A 27,723-nucleotide genomic window follows, 5' to 3' on the forward strand; every position below is an offset into this window, starting at 1 on the left:
CTGAATGCTGTTGCATATTATGTTGGATTCACATCTCAAACTTACTAAATAGATCGTCTAAATTACATTAAGCAAGTGTCTTTCTCCTGTTTTTTCTTTCAGACCTGCAGAGAAAAGATGCTGTTCTCTTTTCCGTGAAGTTGGTGCCAAAACCAGTGAAGATTTGCTGAAAGATAAGTTCTATTCCTTAACCTTATGTTCTTTGTCTTGGTATAATGTCTTTCCTTATCCGTTTAAAGGGAAAACCCAAAACTTACTTGTATTCTTGCATTGTTCTGAGCGCGATCGCTAACTCACTCTGCTTTGTTTTTTCTTTAGGTCGTGGCCCCTTTAAGAGCTGCTCTCGGAACGAAGAACCAGGTCCTTTGCTCGTTGCCGGTGGGGAAGATGAACCGAAGGGAACAGGAAGCCTGAGCCGAGCATCCGGAAGCAGGAAGATCGCCTGGAATGCTGGATGAGCCCGGAGGAAGAAGATGAACTTCAGGTAAGCGGGGAAAATGACGAGCGCAAGCAGGTTCCTGAGCTCGCATAGGGTTTAAATAGTCTTGGAACAGGGTGGGGTTGCCTGACAACGCATCGGGGAAAGACACGTGCCAAACCAGTGTTCGTAGCAGTGAGCCGCAGTAGATGCTGTAACGTGCCAACTGCCTCAGTGTAACGTGACTCTAGAGCGTATGATCAAGCACGTGAAAACAAAGTGTTATGTTCCAAAAACGTGCATTAAAATAGAAACGAGGTACAAACAATGTTCTAGAAAACCACGTGATTAAACATTGCACACATGATTTCCAAAGCGCCTGACTAATCATTTACAGAGGGGATGTCTTAAACAAAATGCTCTTTTGAAACACAGAACGCAAATAGCCATAAAATACATAATGAAAACAAAAGTAATATTACAAAGTCACATGGCACATGGGGATAAGAAGCAATATTACAGAGTCACATGGGGTTTAGCATGATTTTGAAGGCAGACCCTAACAGTCGCTCCCCTCAAAGGCCCCCCTACTGGACGTGGTTTGTGTGGGAATCTTATATAAAATTGTCTTAATAACCTAGGAGCATGAACAAAGGATGCTGGCTCCCAAGAGTTCTCAGAAGCATCATAACCATTCCAGGCTATTAAATAATACAATTTTCTTTGTATTCGTTTGGCATCTAATATCTTTCGGACTTCATACTCCAAATGTCCATCAATGGGAAGAGGTGGGGGTGGGGGTTCTGATCTAGTTTCTGGGTTATATGGTTTCAACAAGGAGACATGAAAGGTAGGATGGATTGAATACTCTGGAGGTAATTCCAATTGCATAGTCACTGGATTAATTACCTTGTTTACAGAAAATGGCCCTATGTACTTAGGTAATAACTTCCTAGATCCCAGTAGTTTTAAATTTCTGGTTGAGAGCCATACTTTCTGTCCTATTTGATACTCTTGAACATCAGTTCTATGTTTGTCTGCCTGCTTCTTCATTACCTCTTTGTACTTGTTCAGATGTTTTGTTGCTTTTTCTTGAATTCTTAACAAAGAGGAGAGTCTTTCTGTGACTTCTGGAGGTGAAGAAAGACTAATTGTGATTGGTAGAACTCTAGGATGGTAACCGTTCAGGAAGTAAAATGGAGTACACTGTGTTGCTGAATGTACGTTATTATTATAAATAAATTCAGCGATAGGTAATGCTTTATCCCATTCGGAAGTAAAGTCTGCCATTAAACATCGTAAGGTTTGTAGTAAAGTTTGATTCACCCTTTCAGTTTGGCCATCAGTTTCTGGGTGGAAGGCGGTAGAAAGGGCAATTTCCATTTTTAGAGCTTTACATAAATGTGTCCAAAATTTAGAAGTAAATTGACTCCCTCTGTCCGAAATAATTTTTGAGGGCAAGCCATGCAATTTTACTATGTTTTTAAGAAATATGTCTGTCAACTCTGCAGCAGTTGGAAGTTTCTTTAATGGTACAAAATGTGCCATCTTTGATAAATAATCCACGACTACTAAAATGGTTGTGTAAGAATTGGTTTCAGGTAGATTAGTAATAAAATCTAAGCTTACTGTATGCCAAGGATGGGGCGGAGTAGACAATGGTTGTAACAAACCCATAGGAGCCTTGTGCAATGATTTATTCCTAGCACAAGTAGCACAAGCAGCAACATACTCTTTAATATCTGCAATCATGGAAGACCACGAAAAATGTTTCTTACAATTATCCAGAGTTTTTTGGTACCCTGGGTGACCGGCCAACAAAGAGTCATGATGCCATTCCATAACCTTTTCCTGTAACTCTTTAGTAGGTACCAACAACATTGTTTTGTGATAAAGTAACCCATCCTGTATAGTATGATGAGAATCTTTCAGCCACTCTTGTGCATTTATTTGTAAATGTTCGACCCTCAATTTTGCCATAAATTCTTGATAAACTAGCGGGGCTACTATCTTTTGTGGAGGGATTATGGGAGGTCCTGACAAATCTTTTTTAGAGTCCTGTGTAAAACCGTACCGGGATAAGACATCTGACTGTACCTGTTGAGTTCCTGGTCTATAAGTGATCACGAAATCAAAAGCACTAAAAAAATTTAACCATCGCATTTGTCGTGGTGTTAATGCTTTTACGGAGCTAAAAAACTGTAAATTTTTGTGATCATTAAAGATAGTGACTGGGAATCGTGTCCCCATCAAATGATGTCTCCATTCTGTGAATGCCAACTTTATAGCCAAGAGCTCCCTTTCAGCTACTGTATAATTCTGCTCAGCAGGAAGCAATTTCTTTGAATAAAAGGCTACAGGATGTAACTGCCCATCTTGAGTATCTCGTTGAGAAAGCACTCTTCCTACTGCCATCTGCGAAGCATCTGCCTCCACAAAAAACGGAAGATCTGGATCTGGATGTTTTAACAGAGGAGCAGTAGTGAACTTTTGTTTAAGAGACTCAAATGCAGAAGCTGCTTGTTTAGACCAAGAGAATACCTGACCTTTGTGCAATAACTTAGTAAGAGGCAAGACTGTTTCAGCAAACTGAGGAATAAAGCCCCTATAAAAATTAGCAAACCCTAACACTTTCTGTACTTCTTTTACAGTCATAGGGTCTGGCCAATCTCTTATGGCGCTCACCTTTTTTGGATCCATCATAATTCCATCAGGTGACAAGCAATATCCAAGAAAGTCAACTGTATCAACATTAAAAATACATTTTTCCAACTTTGCAAACAAGTGATTTTCCAACAATTTGTTTAATACAGCTCTGACATGGTGGACATGTTGTTCCTTATCTTTAGAATAAATCAAGATATCGTCAATATACACGATTACACACACATCAAGGAACTCGTGCAACACTTCATTAATAAAATATTGAAATGCTGCAGGCGCATTCCACAAACCGAAAGGCATCACTGTGTATTCAAACAAACCAAATTTAGTTTTAAAAGCTGTTTTCCATTCATCATTTTCCTTTACTCTAACAAGGTGGTATGCCCCTCTCAGATCTAACTTTGTATAAATGGTTGAATGACGCAGCTGATCTAACAGGACAGGTATAAGAGGCAAAGGATATTTGTTTTTAATAGTAGCTTTATTTAATCCGCGATAGTCTATACAGGCGCGAAGACTACCATCAGGTTTTGGAATAAAAAACAGTGGCGAAGACACAGGCGATGTTGAATGCCTTATGAAACCTGACGCCAAGAGTTCGTCCAAATACGTTCGTAAATATTTAGCTTCTTCCTCAGTAAGGGCATACACTCTACTACTGGGCAGGGGCGCCCCAGATATTAAATCTATGCGACAGTCATATGATCTGTGTGGAGGTAAAAAGGCTGCTTTTACAGGATCAAAAACATCCTTAAAGTCCTGATATTCTGTTGGGATAATAGGAACAGAAGTTACTGTCTGTGCACAATGCAAGATAGTCAGGAAGTCATTTGATGCTTCCTGATAACATAATTCCCGACATCTTGAGGAATCTAACGTTACTGTTCTGGAAGACCAATTTATTTTAGGGTTATGCAAAGACAACCAAGGCACTCCTAAAATAAGGCCAAAGGTAGGTGTATCAATTAAATCAAAAGATATTTTCTCAGTGTGACCGTTTTGACACACCATGATAAGAGGAGTTGTTCTTTTGGTTATCATACCAGAAGATAGTGCGGAACCATCAACTGCACACACGGATTCAGGGTGGGTTTTCCACTCCGTAGGTATTTGTAAGTTTTGAGCCAATTTTATATCTATAAAATTACCGGTGGCTCCACAATCCAACAAGACTGGGATTGAATGACGCATATGAGTGCTAAGTATTAACACTACTTGAATAACAAAATGTCGAGGTATCTTTGGTACCATATTGGTCATGTTGGAGATCTGTAAACCTTTCCTACTCGTGCAAGTGACCTCCTAAGTAAGAAAGTACAAATGCCACCTTTAAGAGCTGCTCTCGGAACGAAGAACCAGGTCCTTTGCTCGTTGCCGGTGGGGAAGATGAACCGAAGGGAACAGGAAGCCTGAGCCGAGCATCCGGAAGCAGGAAGATCGCCTGGAATGCTGGATGAGCCCGGAGGAAGAAGATGAACTTCAGGTAAGCGGGGAAAATGACGAGCGCAAGCAGGTTCCTGAGCTCGCATAGGGTTTAAATAGTCTTGGAACAGGGTGGGGTTGCCTGACAACGCATCGGGGAAAGACACGTGCCAAACCAGTGTTCGTAGCAGTGAGCCGCAGTAGATGCTGTAACGTGCCAACTGCCTCAGTGTAACGTGACTCTAGAGCGTATGATCAAGCACGTGAAAACAAAGTGTTATGTTCCAAAAACGTGCATTAAAATAGAAACGAGGTACAAACAATGTTCTAGAAAACCACGTGATTAAACATTGCACACATGATTTCCAAAGCGCCTGACTAATCATTTACAGAGGGGATGTCTTAAACAAAATGCTCTTTTGAAACACAGAACGCAAATAGCCATAAAATACATAATGAAAACAAAAGTAATATTACAAAGTCACATGGCACATGGGGATAAGAAGCAATATTACAGAGTCACATGGGGTTTAGCATGATTTTGAAGGCAGACCCTAACAGTCGCTCCCCTCAAAGGCCCCCCTACTGGACGTGGTTTGTGTGGGAATCTTATATAAAATTGTCTTAATAACCTAGGAGCATGAACAAAGGATGCTGGCTCCCAAGAGTTCTCAGAAGCATCATAACCATTCCAGGCTATTAAATAATACAATTTTCTTTGTATTCGTTTGGCATCTAATATCTTTCGGACTTCATACTCCAAATGTCCATCAATGGGAAGAGGTGGGGGTGGGGGTTCTGATCTAGTTTCTGGGTTATATGGTTTCAACAAGGAGACATGAAAGGTAGGATGGATTGAATACTCTGGAGGTAATTCCAATTGCATAGTCACTGGATTAATTACCTTGTTTACAGAAAATGGCCCTATGTACTTAGGTAATAACTTCCTAGATCCCAGTAGTTTTAAATTTCTGGTTGAGAGCCATACTTTCTGTCCTATTTGATACTCTTGAACATCAGTTCTATGTTTGTCTGCCTGCTTCTTCATTACCTCTTTGTACTTGTTCAGATGTTTTGTTGCTTTTTCTTGAATTCTTAACAAAGAGGAGAGTCTTTCTGTGACTTCTGGAGGTGAAGAAAGACTAATTGTGATTGGTAGAACTCTAGGATGGTAACCGTTCAGGAAGTAAAATGGAGTACACTGTGTTGCTGAATGTACGTTATTATTATAAATAAATTCAGCGATAGGTAATGCTTTATCCCATTCGGAAGTAAAGTCTGCCATTAAACATCGTAAGGTTTGTAGTAAAGTTTGATTCACCCTTTCAGTTTGGCCATCAGTTTCTGGGTGGAAGGCGGTAGAAAGGGCAATTTCCATTTTTAGAGCTTTACATAAATGTGTCCAAAATTTAGAAGTAAATTGACTCCCTCTGTCCGAAATAATTTTTGAGGGCAAGCCATGCAATTTTACTATGTTTTTAAGAAATATGTCTGTCAACTCTGCAGCAGTTGGAAGTTTCTTTAATGGTACAAAATGTGCCATCTTTGATAAATAATCCACGACTACTAAAATGGTTGTGTAAGAATTGGTTTCAGGTAGATTAGTAATAAAATCTAAGCTTACTGTATGCCAAGGATGGGGCGGAGTAGACAATGGTTGTAACAAACCCATAGGAGCCTTGTGCAATGATTTATTCCTAGCACAAGTAGCACAAGCAGCAACATACTCTTTAATATCTGCAATCATGGAAGACCACGAAAAATGTTTCTTACAATTATCCAGAGTTTTTTGGTACCCTGGGTGACCGGCCAACAAAGAGTCATGATGCCATTCCATAACCTTTTCCTGTAACTCTTTAGTAGGTACCAACAACATTGTTTTGTGATAAAGTAACCCATCCTGTATAGTATGATGAGAATCTTTCAGCCACTCTTGTGCATTTATTTGTAAATGTTCGACCCTCAATTTTGCCATAAATTCTTGATAAACTAGCGGGGCTACTATCTTTTGTGGAGGGATTATGGGAGGTCCTGACAAATCTTTTTTAGAGTCCTGTGTAAAACCGTACTGGGATAAGACATCTGACTGTACCTGTTGAGTTCCTGGTCTATAAGTGATCACGAAATCAAAAGCACTAAAAAAATTTAACCATCGCATTTGTCGTGGTGTTAATGCTTTTACGGAGCTAAAAAACTGTACATTTTTGTGATCACTAAAGATAGTGACTGGGAATCGTGTCCCCATCAAATGATGTCTCCATTCTGTGAATGCCAACTTTATAGCCAAGAGCTCCCTTTCAGCTACTGTATAATTCTGCTCAGCAGGAAGCAATTTCTTTGAATAAAAGGCTACAGGATGTAACTGCCCATCTTGAGTATCTCGTTGAGAAAGCACTCTTCCTACTGCCATCTGCGAAGCATCTGCCTCCACAAAAAACGGAAGATCTGGATCTGGATGTTTTAACAGAGGAGCAGTAGTGAACTTTTGTTTAAGAGACTCAAATGCAGAAGCTGCTTGTTTAGACCAAGAGAATACCTGACCTTTGTGCAATAACTTAGTAAGAGGCAAGACTGTTTCAGCAAACTGAGGAATAAAGCGCCTATAAAAATTAGCAAACCCTAACACTTTCTGTACTTCTTTTACAGTCATAGGGTCTGGCCAATCTCTTATGGCGCTCACCTTTTTTGGATCCATCATAATTCCATCAGGTGACAAGCAATATCCAAGAAAGTCAACTGTATCAACATTAAAAATACATTTTTCCAACTTTGCAAACAAGTGATTTTCCAACAATTTGTTTAATACAGCTCTGACATGGTGGACATGTTGTTCCTTATCTTTAGAATAAATCAAGATATCGTCAATATACACGATTACACACACATCAAGGAACTCGTGCAACACTTCATTAATAAAATATTGAAATGCTGCAGGCGCATTCCACAAACCGAAAGGCATCACTGTGTATTCAAACAAACCAAATTTAGTTTTAAAAGCTGTTTTCCATTCATCATTTTCCTTTACTCTAACAAGGTGGTATGCCCCTCTCAGATCTAACTTTGTATAAATGGTTGAATGACGCAGCTGATCTAACAGGACAGGTATAAGAGGCAAAGGATATTTGTTTTTAATAGTAGCTTTATTTAATCCGCGATAGTCTATACAGGCGCGAAGACTACCATCAGGTTTTGGAATAAAAAACAGTGGCGAAGACACAGGCGATGTTGAATGCCTTATGAAACCTGACGCCAAGAGTTCGTCCAAATACGTTCGTAAATATTTAGCTTCTTCCTCAGTAAGGGCATACACTCTACTACTGGGCAGGGGCGCCCCAGATATTAAATCTATGCGACAGTCATATGATCTGTGTGGAGGTAAAAAGGCTGCTTTTACAGGATCAAAAACATCCTTAAAGTCCTGATATTCTGTTGGGATAGTAGGAACAGAAGTTACTGTCTGTGCACAATGCAAGATAGTCAGGAAGTCATTTGATGCTTCCTGATAACATAATTCCCGACATCTTGAGGAATCTAACGTTACTGTTCTGGAAGACCAATTTATTTTAGGGTTATGCAAAGACAACCAAGGCACTCCTAAAATAAGGCCAAAGGTAGGTGTATCAATTAAATCAAAAGATATTTTCTCAGTGTGACCGTTTTGACACACCATGATAAGAGGAGTTGTTCTTTTGTTTATCATACCAGAAGATAGTGCGGAACCATCAACTGCACACACGGATTCAGGGTGGGTTTTCCACTCCGTAGGTATTTGTAAGTTTTGAGCCAATTTTATATCTATAAAATTACCGGTGGCTCCACAATCCAACAAGACTGGGATTGAATGACGCATATGAGTGCTAAGTATTAACACTACTTGAATAACAAAATGTCGAGGTATCTTTGGTACCATATTGGTCATGTTGGAGATCTGTAAACCTTTCCTACTCGTGCAAGTGACCTCCTAAGTAAGAAAGTACAAATGCCACCTTGGTTGCGTCAGTAGGAAATAGCTGTGGTTTACAGATAAAATGTAATTGGCATTGACTGATAAATACACTAAACTTATTACTATCTCCAAAGAAACGCTCTGGAGCAGATAGTGGAACTACATTAGGTACTGACACTGTGACTTGTACTGGAGTTGCATTGGTGTCTGAATCTAAAAAACCCCTAGAAGGTTTAGTTTTCTGGTCATACTCAGACGGCCCCGGGACAGAAGGGGAAAAAGGAACATCCCATAATGACTCTCTAGGCCTATAACGGACTACTTCTTGTCGCAAAACCGAAATTTCTTGCTTTAACTTATCTATTTCCAATTGCATGTTATGCATCATTTTTGAGATTGTGTTATTCCTTTCTACATCTTCATCTAAGGCCTGAGCCATTGCGTGACTATCGATTCCTTCGTCTTCCAAATCCATGTCTCTCAAGGAGAACCCTGTTTGTAAAGGCTTGCGCTTCTGTCAAACCTTCACTCACCTGAAGTCCTGAGTGCTCACCTTGAGAGACGTGAAGATTTTTCTCAGCTGCCCCCAAGAACTTACCTCCAGCAAACTGAATATAAAGACAGTTTACTAGACGCAAAAACTTAAGGGAAGGGGGAAGTGGGACAAAATATTAAAGAGAGAGAAACACTCCGCTCTTCTATTCAGTCGTGGTTATTCGGTCAATTGCAGTGATGTATCTCTAAGTATCCAAAAAGAACATAAATACCAAGTATTAATCATATACCTTAAGCAATGTAATAGAGTATCACTTTTGTCTATTTATCGCACTTTTAAATTATCATACCTCTTAGTTCTGGTCTTTTCTCCACCAGAACATTTTATGATCTATATGCTGTTTTACTAATGCGAAATCACGTAATGTAATCTGAAAAAAGAATGAACACACTTTAACATTATTCTCACAAACCTAAACTGAATGCTGCTGCATATTATGTTGGATTCACATCTCAAACTTACTAAATAGACCGTCTAAATTACATTAAGCAAGTGTCTTTCTCCTGTTTTTTCTTTCAGACCTGCAGAGAAAAGATGCTGTTCTCTTTTCCGTGAAGTTGGTGCCAAAACCAGTGAAGATTTGCTGAAAGATAAGTTCTATTCCTTAACCTTATGTTCTTTGTCTTGGTATAATGTCTTTCCTTATCCGTTTAAAGGGAAAACCCAAAACTTACTTGTATTCTTGCATTGTTCTGAGCGCGATCGCTAACTCACTCTGCTTTGTTTTTTTCTTTAGGTCGTGGCCCCTTTAAGAGCTGCTCTCGGAACGAAGAACCAGGTCCTTTGCTCGTTGCCGGTGGGGAAGATGAACCGAAGGGAACAGGAAGCCTGAGCCGAGCATCCGGAAGCAGGAAGATCGCTGGAATGCTGGATGAGCCCGGAGGAAGAAGATGAACTTCAGGTAAGCGGGGAAAATGACGAGCGCAAGCAGGTTCCTGAGCTCGCATAGGGTTTAAATAGTCTTGGAACAGGGTGGGGTTGCCTGACAACGCATCGGGGAAAGACACGTGCCAAACCAGTGTTCGTAGCAGTGAGCCGCAGTAGATGCTGTAACGTGCCAACTGCCTCAGTGTAACGTGACTCTAGAGCGTATGATCAAGCACGTGAAAACAAAGTGTTATGTTCCAAAAACGTGCATTAAAATAGAAACGAGGTACAAACAATGTTCTAGAAAACCACGTGATTAAACATTGCACACATGATTTCCAAAGCGCCTGACTAATCATTTACAGAGGGGATGTCTTAAACAAAATGCTCTTTTGAAACACAGAATGCAAATAGCCATAAAATACATAATGAAAACACAAGTAATATTACAAAGTCACATGGCACATGGGGATAAGAAGCAATATTACAGCGTCACATGGGGTTTAGCATGATTTTGAAGGCAGACCCTAACACCTAGGGACATGATGGGGGCACACTACTTGTTGCCACTGACAGATCTGGATGGAACAGGAGGAGACAACACAGACACACACTACAACATGACATTCCACAATGGCAATGAGCCCATTCCACCCACCATGTTGTACTTTGGGGCCCAAAGACTGGTGCACATTGTTGTCAGATGTCTAGACCTCCCAAATCTGGGTGCATGCAATGGACGCATTGATGAAGGCACATTCAGCAGTTCCCTCCCATGGGATTCCCCAGACTACCCCAATGGAGAGGAAACCTGAAGAGCATGACTCAGAATGCAATGGGAATGCACAGCATTCAAATTACCTTCGTAAGTACAGGTAGGGCAAATGTGTAACACCGGCACCCAGCCCAGCAGCCACTTACATGCCACTGCACTAGCAACATCACATTGGCCAGCGCTGCCACAGGCTCTGGACACATGCAGCCACTCCCAGCCAAAGTCACCCTCACCGAATGCTCACCCCTGGCTTGCTGCTGATGCTCCTTCAAACGTGCATCCAGCTCAGGCTGTGTCACCGCCAAGATGCGACCCATGTGTGGTGTCATGCTGCGCCATGCCAAGCGCCCAGTGCGAGGAAGCAGCCCCACGGTCATCTCTGCCACGTTCTTTGCCAGCTGGCTGATGTCGTCCCACCTCTTGTGGCAGTGGTTGCGCCGTCGGTTTGAGACCCCCGGAGCTCGCACCTTGGCCGCAATGGCCCTCCACACGGCCTTACGCTGGTGTACCTTGAGCTGCAGGCATGGGAGACAAGAGGGGGAAATGATCAGTGACACAGTGTTATGTACCGACATCTATAAGTATAGCAGCAGGATAAAGACTCATCACAAATCCAACGATATGTCTAACAGAGACTAGAATACATCTCACATGGTACATCTGCATGCCATATATTATGTGCCTCTTCCGGTCGCGCAGCGGACGAGCGCAGCGGGCGCGCCGTCTGCGCGCCGAAGGCGCGCTTAAGGCAAGCCCGTCTGCGCCCCTCCGCACCAGCTCCGTGCCTCGGGCCTGCCATGCGGCCGGTTCCCACCCCGCAAAGAGACAGGTCTGGACTAGATCACAGCTTATTGATCTAGGAAAGTCAACTTGCTCCCCTATAGCTCAGTGCAATCTCTCTCTGACTAGCCCTCTCCTGTTTAAATGTAACATTTGTCCTTTCACTCTCTCCCCTCATACACAATGCCCCCTTGATCCATCAGCCAGCCATCCTCTACCCATAATCACATATTCTATGGGATTGTTGAATTGTCGCTCTCCACCATGCCATGCAAGTGACATTTGGCTGCTGCTGTCTTCTATGCCCTTGAACTTACTGTTCCTGACGGAGACATGGATTAAAGACACCTCCAACCCTGACATTTCCCTTGCCTTGCCCCCGGGCTACTGCCTTACTGGCATTAGCCGCGAAGGTTCCAAGACGGGCGGCGGCATTGCGGTAATTTCACAGACTCACTTGCTGATTACGTCGAGAAAAATCATGAACATAGGGCCCATAGAGGCTTTATATTTTTCCATCTCCGAGTCTACTACAGCCATCTTTTCAGGGATCCTGGTTTACAGCCCCCCCAACACCCCACAGTCTGCCATTTCCGAACTACTGGCAGTAACCGCAGATCTGTCCCTAAAACACCCTCACTTCACAGTATTGGGAGACTTTAACCATCATGTTGATGTAATTGGCTGCAGCCGCTCCACCCATCTTTTAGACTCTATGCAAAGTATGAATTTAACTCAAGGAGTTAGGGGCCCCACACATGTCGCGGGACACACCCTTGATTTAATTTTTTCCAATTGCACGAAACTTAAGATTCTTCCCTCCACACCTCTGACTTGGTCTGACCACTTCTTGATTCCGTTCGAGGTGTTCTTACTCCAACCTCTTAAAAAGGAATCTGCCATTAGAGCTCAAGGCAGAAAATGGCACATGATCTCAAATACTGCCCTAGAGCAATTTTACAAAAATAACTCACCTCCTTTCCCTGACGATCTCAATGAAGTGGTCCTTACATTTAATAACGATCTCATAACCGCCAATGAGAAAGTCGCCCCTTTACAGATCTTTACCTCCCGTAGATCAAAACCGTCAGCCCCCTGGTTTACTTCGGAACTAAGGGAAAACAGAAGCAGATGTAAAAACATGGAGCGCCTTTGGCGTCGGACCTATGACCCTGCTTCCAAATCTCTTTACAGACAGGCCCTAAAAAAAATTCATAAACTTAAACGCAATACCAAGAGTGTATACTTTGCAGAAACTATTGCTAATGCAAAAAATTCCTCTAAGGCCCTCTTTAACATAGTTAAAGATTTTACTAATCCGTCTGCTCTGTCTGCTCCCGTTACCTCCTCCCAAGCACTTAGTGAAGACTTATCTGATTTCTCTGCGGAAAAAATTGCCAATATTACGACTACAATTCTGCAGAATCGTACTGAAATCACCTTAGATCTGGACACCACTTGTCCTAAGGCATTTACTTCCTTTAATCCACTCACCAAGGAGTACACCCTGAATCTATTTTTAAAATGTAGATCAGGCTCACCAATGGATACAGCCCCGGCCCTGATTTTGAATGAGATTGCCCCGCTAGTTATACACCCTCTGCTTGAAATCTGGAACTCCTCCTTATATTCAGGAGTTGTTCCTTCTGAATGGAAACATGCGTTACTAATCCCCATTCAAAAAAAAGCCGGTGTCGATCCAACATGCTTGAGCAACTACCGACCGATTTCACTCCTACCCAAGCCAGCCAAAGTGCTTGAAAAGGCGGTACAGGAACAACTGTCCAACTACCTTGAGTCTAATTCGCTGTTTCATGACTCTCAGTCAGGATTCAGGCCGGGCTTCAGTACTGAATCAGCCCTATTAGAAGTATCAGAGTCGATTCGTGAGTGCACGGATAGGGGAGAGGAGGCCATGCTGGTCCTCCTCGACCTATCCGCGGCATTCAACACCATCTCCCATGAAACACTACTCATTTGTTTGCAAGAGGTAGGAGTTGGCGGGACCCCTCTCACCTGGGTCAAATCATTCCTCACGGACAGATTCCAACAAGTGATGTTGGGCTCCTTTTTTTCCTCCAAGAAACCATTGACATGGGGAGTTCCACAGGGATCTGCCCTTAGCCCGCTCCTGTTTAATGTATACCTGAAGCCTCTGGCAAAGGTGGTCGAATCATGCGTCAGGGTGATCTTCTACGCCGATGACACTCAGCTGGTGTTCTCCTTCAAAGATCATTCTGAAAGCTCCTTGTTAAACTTTCGCCATTGCATGGTGAATATCGCCTCCTGGATGTCCTCTAATAATTTAAAACTGAATACAGATAAGACGGAAGTCTTATTCTTCAACCAGAAATCACCCATCTCTTCCAGCCTCTGGTGGCCGGCTAAATTAGATCCCCCCCCCTGTACCTGTCCAAGCCGCCCGCAATTTGGGCTTCCAATTTGACACCGCTCTTTCCTGCAAAACCCAAATTAACAAAGTCACAGCGTCCTGTTTCGGAAAGCTTCGCATGATTTAAAAAATCATCCATTTCCTGCCTTTAGACTCACGCAAGACTGTAGTCCACTCCCTTATTACTTCCCATTTAGACTACGCAAACAGTCTGTACACGGGAGCTCCGGCTTATCTTATAAATCGATTACAGACAGTACAGAATTCTGCGGCCAGGCTGATTTGTAATGTCCCCTACCGTCACTCTATTTCACCCCATCTGATCAAACTTCACTGGCTCCCAGTGAGACTACGTATTCAGTTTAAATCCCTGACCCTCGGTTTTAGAGCTCTTAATGGTCAAGGCCCCACTTACCTGAGACACAGACTGAAGATCTCACAAGCATCACGAAATCTCAGATCTAACCATCTTCGTCTAATGATCTGTCCCCGCTTTCGTCTAGTGCGAACGGGTGGAAGGGCTTATGCTGTAGACACTTCCAGACTGTGGAACCTCCTTCCAACAGAACTGAGATTCCTGACTTCTGAGCCTTTGTTCCGGAAGAAACTTAAGACCTGGCTCTTTTCCCGTATCTAACCTACCTCTTTCCTTCTGAACTTCTATGAACCTCACGAGTTATTGTCTTCAGCGCCGGGACACCTCCATCGGAGGTAGCTGTGCGCTCTACAAACTTCTAAATAAATAAATAAAATAAAATCTCACATGGTACATCTGCATGGGAAAAGCTGATGTAAATGCATGCAGGTGTGAGGGGGAACACAGTCCCTGCACATCTCACCCACATGCAGGATGCCAGCACTGAAACCCCTATGTAGCCTGCCCACATCTCCAGTCCATTGTTGGGTTGAGTAACACATACATCACATATCAACCTGTGCTTGGGGGTAGACTCACTGTTTACAAGACTGCGCAGCCCTCAATGTCTCTGTCCTGTGAACAGATAACTGTGTCATGGATGTCACATTGAGGGACATGATCTCACAAATCCAAAATCCTCATCACAAGGCCGGTCGTGGGCAATCTACAGAGCTGAGATGGCCCATAGCTGCAGTGCAATGAGAAAAGACTGATGTAATACTCTGTAAGTGAAGTGATGTGTCCTTGTCTTTGTGGGCGGGGACTGTGCAGCCCAGCTGGGCTCACACTGAGATGGACAACAGGGGCACACACAGCCATTCAGCCAAGCAATCACTGTCCTGACTCCTGCATGAACAACCTTCTGCATCACTGCATGGCTGACAACACAACACAGGTCACTCATACATACATGTGCAGGCAGGGAAACCTGTGGCATTGAGTACACACACCTTCCCCCTGGAGACAGCATGTTAGGCAGTGCATGCCACAACCCCACACTCACAGGCACATACTGCATCAGTCCAACTATATGTTTGCCCACCCTGCACTCCCCCCCAATGTTGAGGACTTACCACGACATTTGGGGCACCATATAGCCTTGGGTACTGTGTGAGCACCTCGTCCACTAGGACCTCTAGCTCCTCGCTCATGAAGGGACTGGCACGGATCTTCTCTGTCCTTGCCATCACTGTGGACATGAGACAACAGCGGTGGAATTGGGGGGTGAGGGGTCTCGGGCAGCAGTCCCTGGATGCAACAGCAGGTGAGGGGTCTAAGGCAGCAGTCCCTCGAGGCAGCAGCAGGTGTGGGGTCTCAGGGAGCAGTCCCTGGAGGCAGCAGCAGGTGAAGGGTCTCAGGCAGCAGTCCCTGGAGGCAGCAGCAGGTGAGGAGTCTCTGGCAGCAGGCTCTGGGAGCAGTGGAAATGTGAGGCTCACTCCCACACATATATAGCCCCCTGGGGTCATTTCAAAGGTGCCAAGCTGCAGCAATTGGTGGTCCAGGTCTGCCTCTTTCAAATGCATCCAATGACCGCCTCTGCAGTGGCGGAGCACGCCTAGCACGATTTTCAACATTGCATCATGCCACCGCAATCAAGGTTCCCATTGGCTCTAGGGCATGCTCCATGGCGGTGACACACTGCAGGGGCCCGGTGTGCGCTACCACGATCTTGGCGGCAGAGCATGCCAACCGCCATTTCCCCATGTCTCCATGCCTATCACTACTGCACTTGTGTGAATGGGGGGGTGCTGGTGGCACACCGCTGGGGCCAGGCGGTAGCTACCGCGATATGGGTGGCAGAGCATGCCAACCGCCTTTTCCCCATGTCTCCATGCCTATCACTTCCACACTTGTGTGAATGGGGGGTGCTGATGACACACCGCTGGGGCCAGGTGGTAGCTACTGCGATATGGGTGCCATACATTGGCACGAGGCACCACGATTTAGGCAGTGGAGCATGCCAACGGCCATTTCCCCATGTCTCCATGGCTGTCACTTCTACACTTGTATGAATGGGGGGTGCTGGTGACACACTGCTGGGGCCAGGCGGTAGCTACCACGATATGGGTGGCGGAGCATGCCCACCACCATTTGGGCATGTCTCCATGCCTATCACTACCGCACTTGTTTGAATGGGGGGTGCTGGTGACACACTGCTGGGGCCAGGCGGTAGCTGCCGCGATATGGGTGTTATACATTGACATGATATTTTATACAAACAAGGGAACCCGAAAAATGGCTAAGGACCACGGGTATCAATTATATATGTAGAAAACAATGGTCCTGAGCAGACACAAAATTTTACATAAAATTAAATATATACCACAATGGGTTACTATACACATCCGATGTCCAGCCGGACAGGGGATTTTTATTTTTCAGATACTAAAGGATATGGTCAAGGATAATGAAAACACTACATTTATCGTGGGGCACAATCCTGCACCCTACAGCATGGGGAACGTGCGGGGGGAAAAAAGGAATAACAATGCAGACAGTTTAGGACAAACAACAGTTACAGGCAAAGACTGAGAGCCGTTGCAACTTGCAGGCATAAATGAAGTTGTAGCAAGTTTGACAAAATAGAGACCACAACGAGTAAGCACAATGGATATTTGTGGCACTATTTTTAAAAAGTCGACGTTTCGATCCCAAGCTCATTGATTAACGGGATCATCTTCAGGACTAAATTTATAACATTTGCCTGGTTTTTAACGCCTGTCAGAGTAAATAAAACAAAGAAAATAGCTTGTGTGAACAAGGGAAAACTTAGAACATATTAAGATTACTCGAAAGTTATAGCATGTCAGAAGGTCAAGGTTATCAATTGTGCACATGGAGTTGTGGTTAAAACGATCGTGCTCGGGCCTATTCCGGTCAAGTGAGTGGGGATTTGTTTGTGAGTGTGCTATGGCAAGCAGGATTTAATAAGTGACATTCAATGGGGGAATGATGAATGACTGGAGGTGTTTGGAAGTTTAAGGCATCGGCGGGCTAACTAGTTTCTACGTAAAATGGTTTAAAAACTAGAACCACGTGAGTTATTAAAGGTGTGTGAATGTGCATTCCGATCGTGAGCGGCATGGGGACAGTCGTATTTATTAAAAAATAAGAACCGGTATTGGGAGGACGTGAAGTTATGAGAAACACGTAACCGGGGGTGTTAACCATTACGGAATGGCGCGTGACTCAGTGAGAAAAGTAAGTGTAACATGTATGCTTACCCCAATTGAGGACATAGGGGTATCACATATGGCAGGTCAGAGCGGAAACTGACAATGAAGAACAGCGTTGTTGCTTTTGGTTTGGTCGCTGTGAAAAAAGTTACATTGCGGTTGGATTTGGTGTGTCATAATCGATGTGGGGTTGGGATGTAAATGAGTCTAGGGCACATACCTTGCAGTTAAGGTTTCTATAAAACTTAGTGGGCGCTGGAGCGTGCTGCTCCTTGCCTGGATCGGCTGTTGGGTAGTTAGACTGTGGTGCAGATGGGCCACATTTCAATGCGCCAAGGTATTGCTTCAATATACTAATATGTTACAGTCCAAGCTTGAAGGAATTGAAAATAAGGGGAGGCTTTAGTCAAAGGCTGCCTCAGTGAGGAAAAATCCTTAAAACAGTCAATTACATCGGGGTGAGGGGTTGTCTTACCTGTGGAGAGATACAACAATGGAGATCTCTGTCCTCAGCAACAATGTGCTGTGTAGTAACCGGATCAATGGCAGGCACTGGGCGCTGGTGCTTAGTGCTCTCATTTAAATAGAGCAGGAAACCACTGATGGACCTCAGAAGGGTGCCAAAAGGGAGGAAGGACTATGGATGGGTGATAGCTGTGTGTAACAGCGGTGGCCATCTTGGGTGAGTGAAAAACCAAGTGCGGTTAGTGTGAAGTGCAATGCAAGGGCGTGCGTAAGTGTCAATGTGTGACAAAAAAGGAGAAATTTACGCATTAACTTATTACAGTTATTTACAGAACATGCTTGGGATAATGGCCTGCACAATTGGAAGTAAAATTTGAACATGTACTGACGAATGTGGTATATACAGTTGAAAGTCACAGTTTGTGGCATATACAGGTACAAGTCAAGGTTAAGAATATTCTCAAGAGATCAGCCAGAACAACCAATTAAAATCCAAGGTGTTGCAGTATGGTATTAGTCAATTCATAAGAGGGTAGTCCAGTCCTCATTCCTATTCAGGCCATTTTTGATTGTATCAAAAAGGATTATTGCTTTTAGTTCTTCACGGTTTAACAAATGGGTCATGTTGCCTCCTCTCTGTGGCAATTTGAGTACCTTCAGAATCGTCCAGCGGATGTCATCTTCGTTGTGTTTGGCATCCGTGAAATGTTCCACCTGTGGTGCGTTGGGTGTGTTACACCTGATACGACTTCTGTGCTGTCCAATTCTTGTCTTTACTTTTTGTGTAGTCTGGCCAATGTACAGTTTCATGCAAGGACAATGTATTAAATAGATAACATTGCAGGTATTGCAATTAGAGAAGGCATTCGAATTAACTGTAATGTTATTGGCAGTGAAACTTTTGCCTTCAATCGTAAAATCACAAACATTACAACCACCACATTTGAAATGTCCTAGGATAGGAGAAAGACCCCAAAAAGAATCAAGTGTTACATGGGGGACAGTGGTGGGAAGAGCTGCTCTTACCAAGTGATCTTTCAAATTTCTGCTTTTACGGAAAGCGAATAGCGGTCTTTCAATTCTAAGACTACCTGCATTAATGACAATTATAGACTTTCTTATTTGGTTGGATACTGGTGAAAAGGTAGTGACGCAGGCTATTCTTTCCAGTTCACGTTTGGGTTTGGGAGTCAGAAGTAGGCATGGTACTGCCCTCGTGATGTACTTCTGACTCCCAAACCCAAACGTGAACTGGAAAGAATAGCCTGCGTCACTACCTTTTCACCAGTATCCAACCAAATAAGAAAGTCTATAATTCAGCACTGGCCAGTCATTAATGCAGGTAGTCTTAGCATTGAACGACCGCTATTCGCTTTCCAAAAAAAGCAGAAATTTGAAAGATCACTTGGTAAGAGCAGCTCTTCCCACCACTGTCCCCCATGTAACACTTGATTCTTTTTGGGGTCTTCCTCCTATCCTAGGACATTTCAAATGTGGTGGTTGTAATGTTTGTGATTTTACGATTGAAGGCAAAAGTTTCACTGCCAATAACATTACAGTTAATTCGAATGCCTTCTCTAATTGCAATACCTGCAATGTTATCTATTTAATACATTGTCCTTGCATGAAACTGTACATTGGCCAGACTACACAAAAAGTAAAGACAAGAATTGGACAGCACAGAAGTCGTATCAGGTGTAACACACCCAACGCACCACTGGTGGAACATTTCACGGATGCCAAACACAACGAAGATGACATCCGCTGGACGATTCTGAAGGTACTCAAATTGCCACAGAGAGGAGGCAACATGACCCATTTGTTAAACCGTGAAGAACTAAAAGCAATAATCCTTTTTGATACAATCAAAAATGGCCTGAATAGGAATGAGGACTGGACTACCCTCTTATGAATTGACTAATACCATACTGCAACACCTTGGATTTTAATTGGTTGTTCTGGCTGATCTCTTGAGAAAATTCTTAACCTTGACTTGTACCTGTATATGCCACAAACTGTGACTTTCAACTGTATATACCACATTCGTCAGTACATGTTCAAATTTTACTTCCAATTGTGCAGGCCATTATCCCAAGCATGTTCTGTAAATAACTGTAATAAGTTAATGCGTAAATTACTCCTTTTTTGTCACACATTGACACTTACGCACGCCCTTGCATTGCACTTCACACTAACCGCACTTGGTTTTTCACTCACCCAAGATGGCCACCGCTGTTACACACAGCTATCACCCATCCATAGTCCTTCCTCCCTTTTGGCACCCTTCTGAGGTCCTTCAGTGGTTTCCCGCTCTATTTAAATGAGAGCACTAAGCACCAGCGCCCAGTGCCTGCCATTGATCCGGTTACTACACAGCACATTGTTGCTGAGGACAGAGATCTCCATTGTTGTATCTCTCCACAGGTAAGACAACCCCTCACCCCGATGTAATTGACTGTTTTAAGGATTTTTCCTCACTTAGGCAGCCTTTGACTAAAGCCTCCCCTTATTTTCAATTCCTTCAAGCTTGGACTGTAACATATTAGTATATTGAAGCAATACCTTGGCGCATTGAAATGTGGCCCATCTGCACCACAGTCTAACTACCCAACAGCCGATCCAGGCAAGGAGCAGCACGCTCCAGCGCCCACTAAGTTTTATAGAAACCTTAACTGCAAGGTATGTGCCCTAGACTCATTTACATCCCAACCCCACATCGATTATGACACACCAAATCCAACCGCAATGTAACTTTTTTCACAGCGACCAAACCAAAAGCAACAACGCTGTTCTTCATTGTCAGTTTCCGCGCTGACCTGCCATATGTGATACCCCTATGTCCTCAATTGGGGTAAGCATACATGTTACACTTACTTTTCTCACTGAGTCACGCGCCATTCCGTAATGGTTAACACCCCCGGTTACGTGTTTCTCATAACTTCACGTCCTCCCAATACCGGTTCTTATTTTTTAATAAATACGACTGTCCCCCATGCCGCTCACGATCGGAATGCACATTCACACACCTTTAATAACTCACGTGGTTCTAGTTTTTAAACCATTTTTACGTAGAAACTAGGTAGCCCGCCGATGCCTTAAACTTCCAAACACCTCCAGTCATTCATCATTCCCCCATTGAATGTCACTTATTAAATCCTGCTTGCCATAGCACACTCACAAACAAATCCCCACTCACTTGACCGGAATAGGCCCGAGCACGATCGTTTTAACCACAACTCAATGTGCACAATTGATAACCTTGACCTTCTGACATGCTATAACTTCCGAGTAATCTTAATATGTTCTAAGTTTTCCCTTGTTCACACAAGCTATTTTCTTTGTTTTCTTTACTCTGACAGGCGTTAAAAACCAGGCAAATGTTATAAATTTAGTCCTGAAGATGATCCCGTTAATCAATGAGCTTGGGATCGAAACGTCGACTTTTTAAAAATAGTGCCACAAATATCCATTGTGCTTACTCGTTGTGGTCTCTATTTTGTCAAACTTGCTACAACTTCATTTATGCCTGCAAGTTGCAACGGCTCTCAGTCTTTGCCTGTAACTGTTGTTTGTCCTAAACTGTCTGCATTGTTATTCCTTTTTTCCCCCCGCACGTTCCCCATGCTGTAGGGTGCAGGATTGTGCCCCACGATAAATGTAGTGTTTTCATTATCCTTGACCATATCCTTTAGTATCTGAAAAATAAAAATCCCCTGTCCGGCTGGACATCGGATGTGTATAGTAACCCATTGTGGTCTATATTTAATTTTATGTAAAATTTTGTGTCTGCTCAGGACCATTGTTTTCTACATATATACATTGACATGAGGCACCACGATTTAGGTGGCGGAGCATGCCAACCTCCATTTCCCCATGTCTCTATGCCTATCACTACCGCACTTGTGTGAATGGGGGGTGCTGGTGACACACCGCTGGGGCCAGGCGGTAGCTACCGCGATATGGGTGGCGGAGCATGCAAGTCGCCATTTCCCCATGTCTCCATGCCTATCACTTCCGCACTTGTGTGAATGGGGGGTGCTGGTGACACACCGCTGGGGCCAGGCAGTAGCTACCGCGATATGGGTGCCATACATTGACACAAGGCGCCGCAATTTAAATCACGGCGGAGCATGCCCACCGCCATTTGGGCATGTCTCCATGCCTATAACCACCGCTCTTGTGTGAATGGGGGGTGTTGGTGACACACCGCTGGGGCCAGGCGGTAGCTACCGCGATATGGGTGGCAGAGCATGCCCACCGCCCTTTGGACATGTCTCCATGGCTATCACTACCGCACTTGTGTGAATGGGGGGTGATGGTGACATACCGCTTGGGCCAGGCGGTAGCTACCGCGATATGGGTGCCATACAATGGCAATGGCCATTTGGCAAACATCAACAGTGCACAGTGCCCACATGGTCAATGGCACATCATTGTGCACACAATGCCAATGTTCCATTTACTCTACTGGTGACTACACATGACATGTTTATGTGTGTGATTTCGTAGATTGGCCTGTAGTCACTCACATGTCACTTATGAATTTGATGGTCGTGTAGGCAGCACAGTGTTGTTCTGGACTCTACAATGTGTACACATGTCAATGTGTTGAGGTGCAGTGACAATCACAGCAATGCTCGTCTCATTGAATGATGATCTTTTTTGCATGGCCTTTTATGTCTGCTCATGCACACATTCGTCATTTCTGCACCGACTGTGGTCATTGTGTTGTGGATGTGTGCCAGGTTGAATTGATGCATGAAGGTGTGACAGGTACCGCAGGTAAGTAGGAGACAGTGGGTTTGATTTGTAACACATATGCTGGATGCTATACTCCCAGGCGTGCCCATGTGAAATGTGGCCATATCCCTATGTGCATTCACATTGACCAAGGTGGTACTTGTTTTGTGTAAGTTGACAGGTGTGCCCTTTGTGTAGCTGAAGATGTCCCTACATGTAAACTGGTCTGTAACTCAATTTTGAAGGCAGTCATTGTTGTTTTTGTGTCATCCAGAACATGAGATGCTGTGCCCATCTCATGATGTATTGTATTGACATGTGCCCACTTTCATCTCAACTAAGAGGAGGCCAGACCTGATTCGCCCCTTGACAGTGCTGGAGGACATGGAGGATGTGGCGATCATCCAGAAATGTCGTCTGGATAGAGCCACCCAAAAAACCCTTTGTGATATGTTGGAGCTCCACCTGCAGCTTTGCCGGACATATCCAACAGCTTTCACCCCAGCTTATAAGGTGATGGCGGCCCTGCATTTTTTTGCCACTGGATTGTTCCAAGAGACAGTGGCCAGTGCTGGTGGTATGTCACAATTGATGTTCAGCATGGTGCTGCGTGAGGTTCTGTCGCCATGGTGATATACAAGAACAGATATATCCATTTCCCCAGGGGTGTTGAATTGCCAGCTGTGAAGGGAGACTTCTATCCCCTTGGACACATCCCCCATGTTGTTGGTGGCATTGATTGCACCCATGTCGGGCTTGTGCCACCACAGGCAGGTGAGCACATTTACAGGAATCGCAAACATTACCACTCCATAAATGTGCAAGTTGTGTGGCTGGCAGATATGATCATCTCCCACGTGTGTGCCAAATTCCCAGGCTCAGCCCATGACTCCTACATCCTGCGGATCAGCATTGTGCCCCAGCTGTTGGCTAATCTGCTTCCCAAGCGTGCATGGATTGTGGGAGAGTATGCCTAGTCGTATGGCGTGCTGGGTGTGTGACCTGCTGCCCTCTGCCGCAGCGACATTGCAATGTCTATTTGTGTTTGTCATACCTAGGTGACTCTGCATATCCCAACCGTCGCTGGTTGATGATTCCACTGCGGAATCCCAGGACCCCGGCTGAAGTCCGCTGCAATGAGGCTCATGGGAGGACACGTCGTGTGGTGGAGCGTACTTTTGGTCTGCTCAAGTCACGTTTCTGCTGCCTGGACAAGACCGGAGGTACACTGGCATACTAGCCTGGAAAGGTGAGTCAGATTGTAGTGGCATGCTGCATTCTCCACAACCTAGCCATTCACAAAGAGATTCCCCTGCTCCTGGATGATGATGAGGACCCAAGACATCCGCCTGCAAACCAACCTGTGTCCAGTGATGAGGACAGTGGAGAGGAGGAAAGTGTTGACCTGCGTGAACAGTTCATCACCCGCTACTTCACTTGAAGGTGGCTGACAATGTACAACATACCCATTATCTGCTGATATTGCTGTTGTCGTGAAGGGGTATTTGAGAATTGTAACAGCAGCCGGTTATAGACTCAGCAGAGGTTGGCAATGTTTCTGGGACAGGTCATTTGGGAACATCTACAGGACGTGTATGTTGACACTTGTTGCCCATTGTGATGTGTGCATGTTGGGTTATCTTGATGGTAGGTGTTGTGTGATGTCTGTGATGCCACATTCAGACCAGTGAATGTTTTCCCTAGGTGCCTTCAACTTCTCCTTGCCTACATACAGTCCATACTCCTGGTACATTGTGATCATGTTGAAGACTGTACATCCTGCAATAAAGATGGAGCAGACACAACAACATGTGTGTAAGGATTTTTTATTTACAATGGTGACATGTGAGGGGGGTGTACATTTCCATTGAGGTGGTGGTGGAGCAGTGAGTTGACAGTTATGGTAAATGAGATAATCGAGTAGCCACCACATTGATGTGGTGACACAGTCCAACAGACAGATGCCATTCACAAGGCAGTGTGGGGAAGGACAGTCCAAAAAGTCAATGCAGTGGTGAAGAGGGTTGCCATCAGGGCCGGCTCCGTGACTGGCGTTTGGCAGGTGCTTTGCCTCCAGATACTGCCAGGGTCTTCTTAGGACAGTCCCTTCATCGCTTGACAGGGGGGGGGGCCTGTTGTAGGGCCAGTGGGGTCTGAGGATTCACCCCTCTATGTGGGCGCAGGGGAGGATGGTGAACTGTCATCCTGTGGCCCACCAGAGGGAGGTGGAGGTGTTGGTTGTGGAGCAGGCCTGTCCCTCAGAACCGCCACTTGCTGGCCCAAGAGGTCCACAATTTGTCCCATGCGGGTGTCGATGGACCTCATCAGCATGATGAGCTCACGTAACACCTACCCTGCTGCCACAGACCTGTTGCCTCACCACTGTGGGCACCCGCATCCTCTACCTGCCCTCCTCAGTCGGTGGTGTGGGGTGGTCATCCTCTGGGACAGGGAGGGTGTTGCAGGCAACACTGGTGGTGGTGGTGGTGGTGGCGGTAGATGCACAGGCCGTAACAGCAGGGGTCTGCAGTGAAGTTATTATTGCAGCAAATGTGGTGGGGGGGCGATGGGGTCCTGGGACCTGTTGTTCCCTGGCACACCAGATGGACCGGCTTCGAGCTCATCGTCCAGAGAATCCTGGGAGTCAACATCCGAGAGTCCATGAACCGGGGGGAAGACTGGCTCAGCAGGTTGCTGGTGTTGTCCTCTGGAGTGAGTTCTTGGTCACCTATGGATCAGATGGGAAATGGCCATTATAGTGCACCCCGCAAGCTTTGTATTAGCTGTGTGTCATTCACTGTTTGTACATTACACAATTGACTGATCATCACATTGTTTTCTATGTGCACTACTGTGCCTCCTGACATGATGCAGTGGTACATGCATTAATTGTCCATGGTGTAAGGTGTCAATGCATACCATGCAACCCGTGCATAATTTATGATTACAAGGACCTGTTGCTATCTAGGGACTTGCACAACATGTTTTTCATTGAGTATTCTTTGTTGATTTGTCTGACCTGGCAGACGTCACATCTGGCCATGGACTGGCCATTGTCATCTCCTGCATACGTTTGTCCTGTCATGTGCATATCTTGATTTATACCACCACACATGCTTTCTTATTTTTCGAATGGTCCTTGTTGCACTGGCCCCATGGTGATGCACATGTCAATAGGTGCTGTGCATGATTGTGCCCTGACTTTCCTCTACATGTGCATTGGTGTGTCACACTTTGGTAGCTGTGACAGTTTCCTTTGCTTACCTGTGTGCACACTGTGTGTGGCAATGGGGTCGGTGTGCATATTTGTGCAATGAGAGGGCTGGTGTTGTCATATGGCACCATTTCTTTTGTGACAAATGTGTGGGTGCACGTACTGGCTACTTGCCTGTTACGTGCTCACATTTGGCTTTGTAATGTGACACATCTGTGTATGCGTGGTGGAGGCTTACATCCTGCTCAGTGGTGTCATAAGACAGAATAATATGTCTACCTACCAGTTAGTTTGTTTGGTGTTCTGCAATGGCTTTCAACTGCTTCTGGGTGGGGGAGTGCTCCATCTTGCTCAGGTGGTGTTAAGGTTTGTGGTATAAATCATGCGCAACCTCAACCTCACCTACAATCTTAAACGACTAAAACACAAATTAGGTAACACTTCTCTATTATATGTATGTAATTCTGAAATTGTGGCCACACTCATTGTTTATTTATAACATCATTGTGGGTAAATGAGAAACATGTGTTGATGATTCCTTCATATTTGTACTGTATAATTGTGTTTGTCAATGCTTTTTGCAACTTAAGGCTTCTTTCCAGAATACATCCTACACGAGTCACGTTGCCCTTTCAAACCTCCGCAAACACGTTTTTGTTGGAGCACGTTTTGTATTAAGCAGACTTGAGTCACGTTGATTGTGCAAACGGTTAGATCAGGTGTTACACGTGTTATTCCTTTCACGCCTGTGACAACCCCACCCTTTCTGGAACTCTATTTAAACCCCAAGCGAGCGCTAACACACGCTTGCGCTCGTGAATGCTTTGCTTATCTGAAGACAGAGGATCTTCGTCGGAGCTCCCTCTTCCATCATCCTGAAAGTGCTTCCGTGTTGAGCAGTAGTTCCAGAGTCCGGTCTGAACAATCTTCCCCTCCTCATCCGGGAATCTCTTTCTTGTTCTTCCGGTGCTTCATTTAAAGGCGCGCTGACCTGAAAAGAGAAAACAGAACTGTGAGTAGTGATCTTGAACAGAAGGTGCAGAGAGCTACAGTAAGTTTCTTCGTTTTAATTCTGCTTTGCACAACGGAAATTCTTTTTTTTTTAAATTCTGCTTTGCACAAGAAGAAATCAGGAAAATAACATTGAATAAAGCAAATAAAGGGCATAATTGTGGAACTTGAAGCTGGCATAATTGTGGAACTTGAAACTCGAGCGAGGCACGCTACGATAGGAACATTACTTATCTGTATTTGTAGACATTTGGCATCTTGGTAAAGACTTCAAAGCGAAGGACCTGTGTAAAGAAAAGAATATTTTAAAACTTCTGGACACTTAAGTTAAATGATGAATCGAAATAATTTCTTTAGTAAGTGTACAACCGACATCAATCGCAAATTGTGGTTAATTGCATGAACAACATAAACTTGATTTCCGGTTTTGCTGATTTCGTTACAGAAAGTTAATTTGCTCTTGAATTGTTACGAATGGTATTCTGATGGAGACACAACCAGAATTAGGAGGTAACACTACTTGCTCTATAGTTCAGAGATAATTGCATAAGATGGTTTTTTGATTCATACGCTAATATTATTCTGTTGTTTTGCTTAACATTAGAGACACAACCCGAAAGAAGGCTGGTTATCCATAGCGGATGAAAGCTGGGATCTGGAGTGTTTTTTCTCCGTTTATTATTTTGTCCCTATTCCCCCTTCCCTTAGGAATTTGCTTCTGGTAGGCTGTGTTTCCAAATTCAGTTTTGTCCAGACGCAAACTCTTGGGGGAAGCTGAGATTAATCCTCGCATCTCTCAAGTTGAATGCCCCTGGATTTCAGGTGAGTGAAGGTCTAACAGAAGCGTAAGCCTTCACAACAAAAGAAAGGTTCTCCTTG

The sequence above is a fragment of the Triturus cristatus genome, chromosome 2_1 (assembly GCF_964204655.1).
Source record: "Triturus cristatus chromosome 2_1, aTriCri1.1, whole genome shotgun sequence".
In the NCBI taxonomy this organism is placed as follows: Eukaryota; Metazoa; Chordata; class Amphibia; order Caudata; family Salamandridae; genus Triturus; species Triturus cristatus.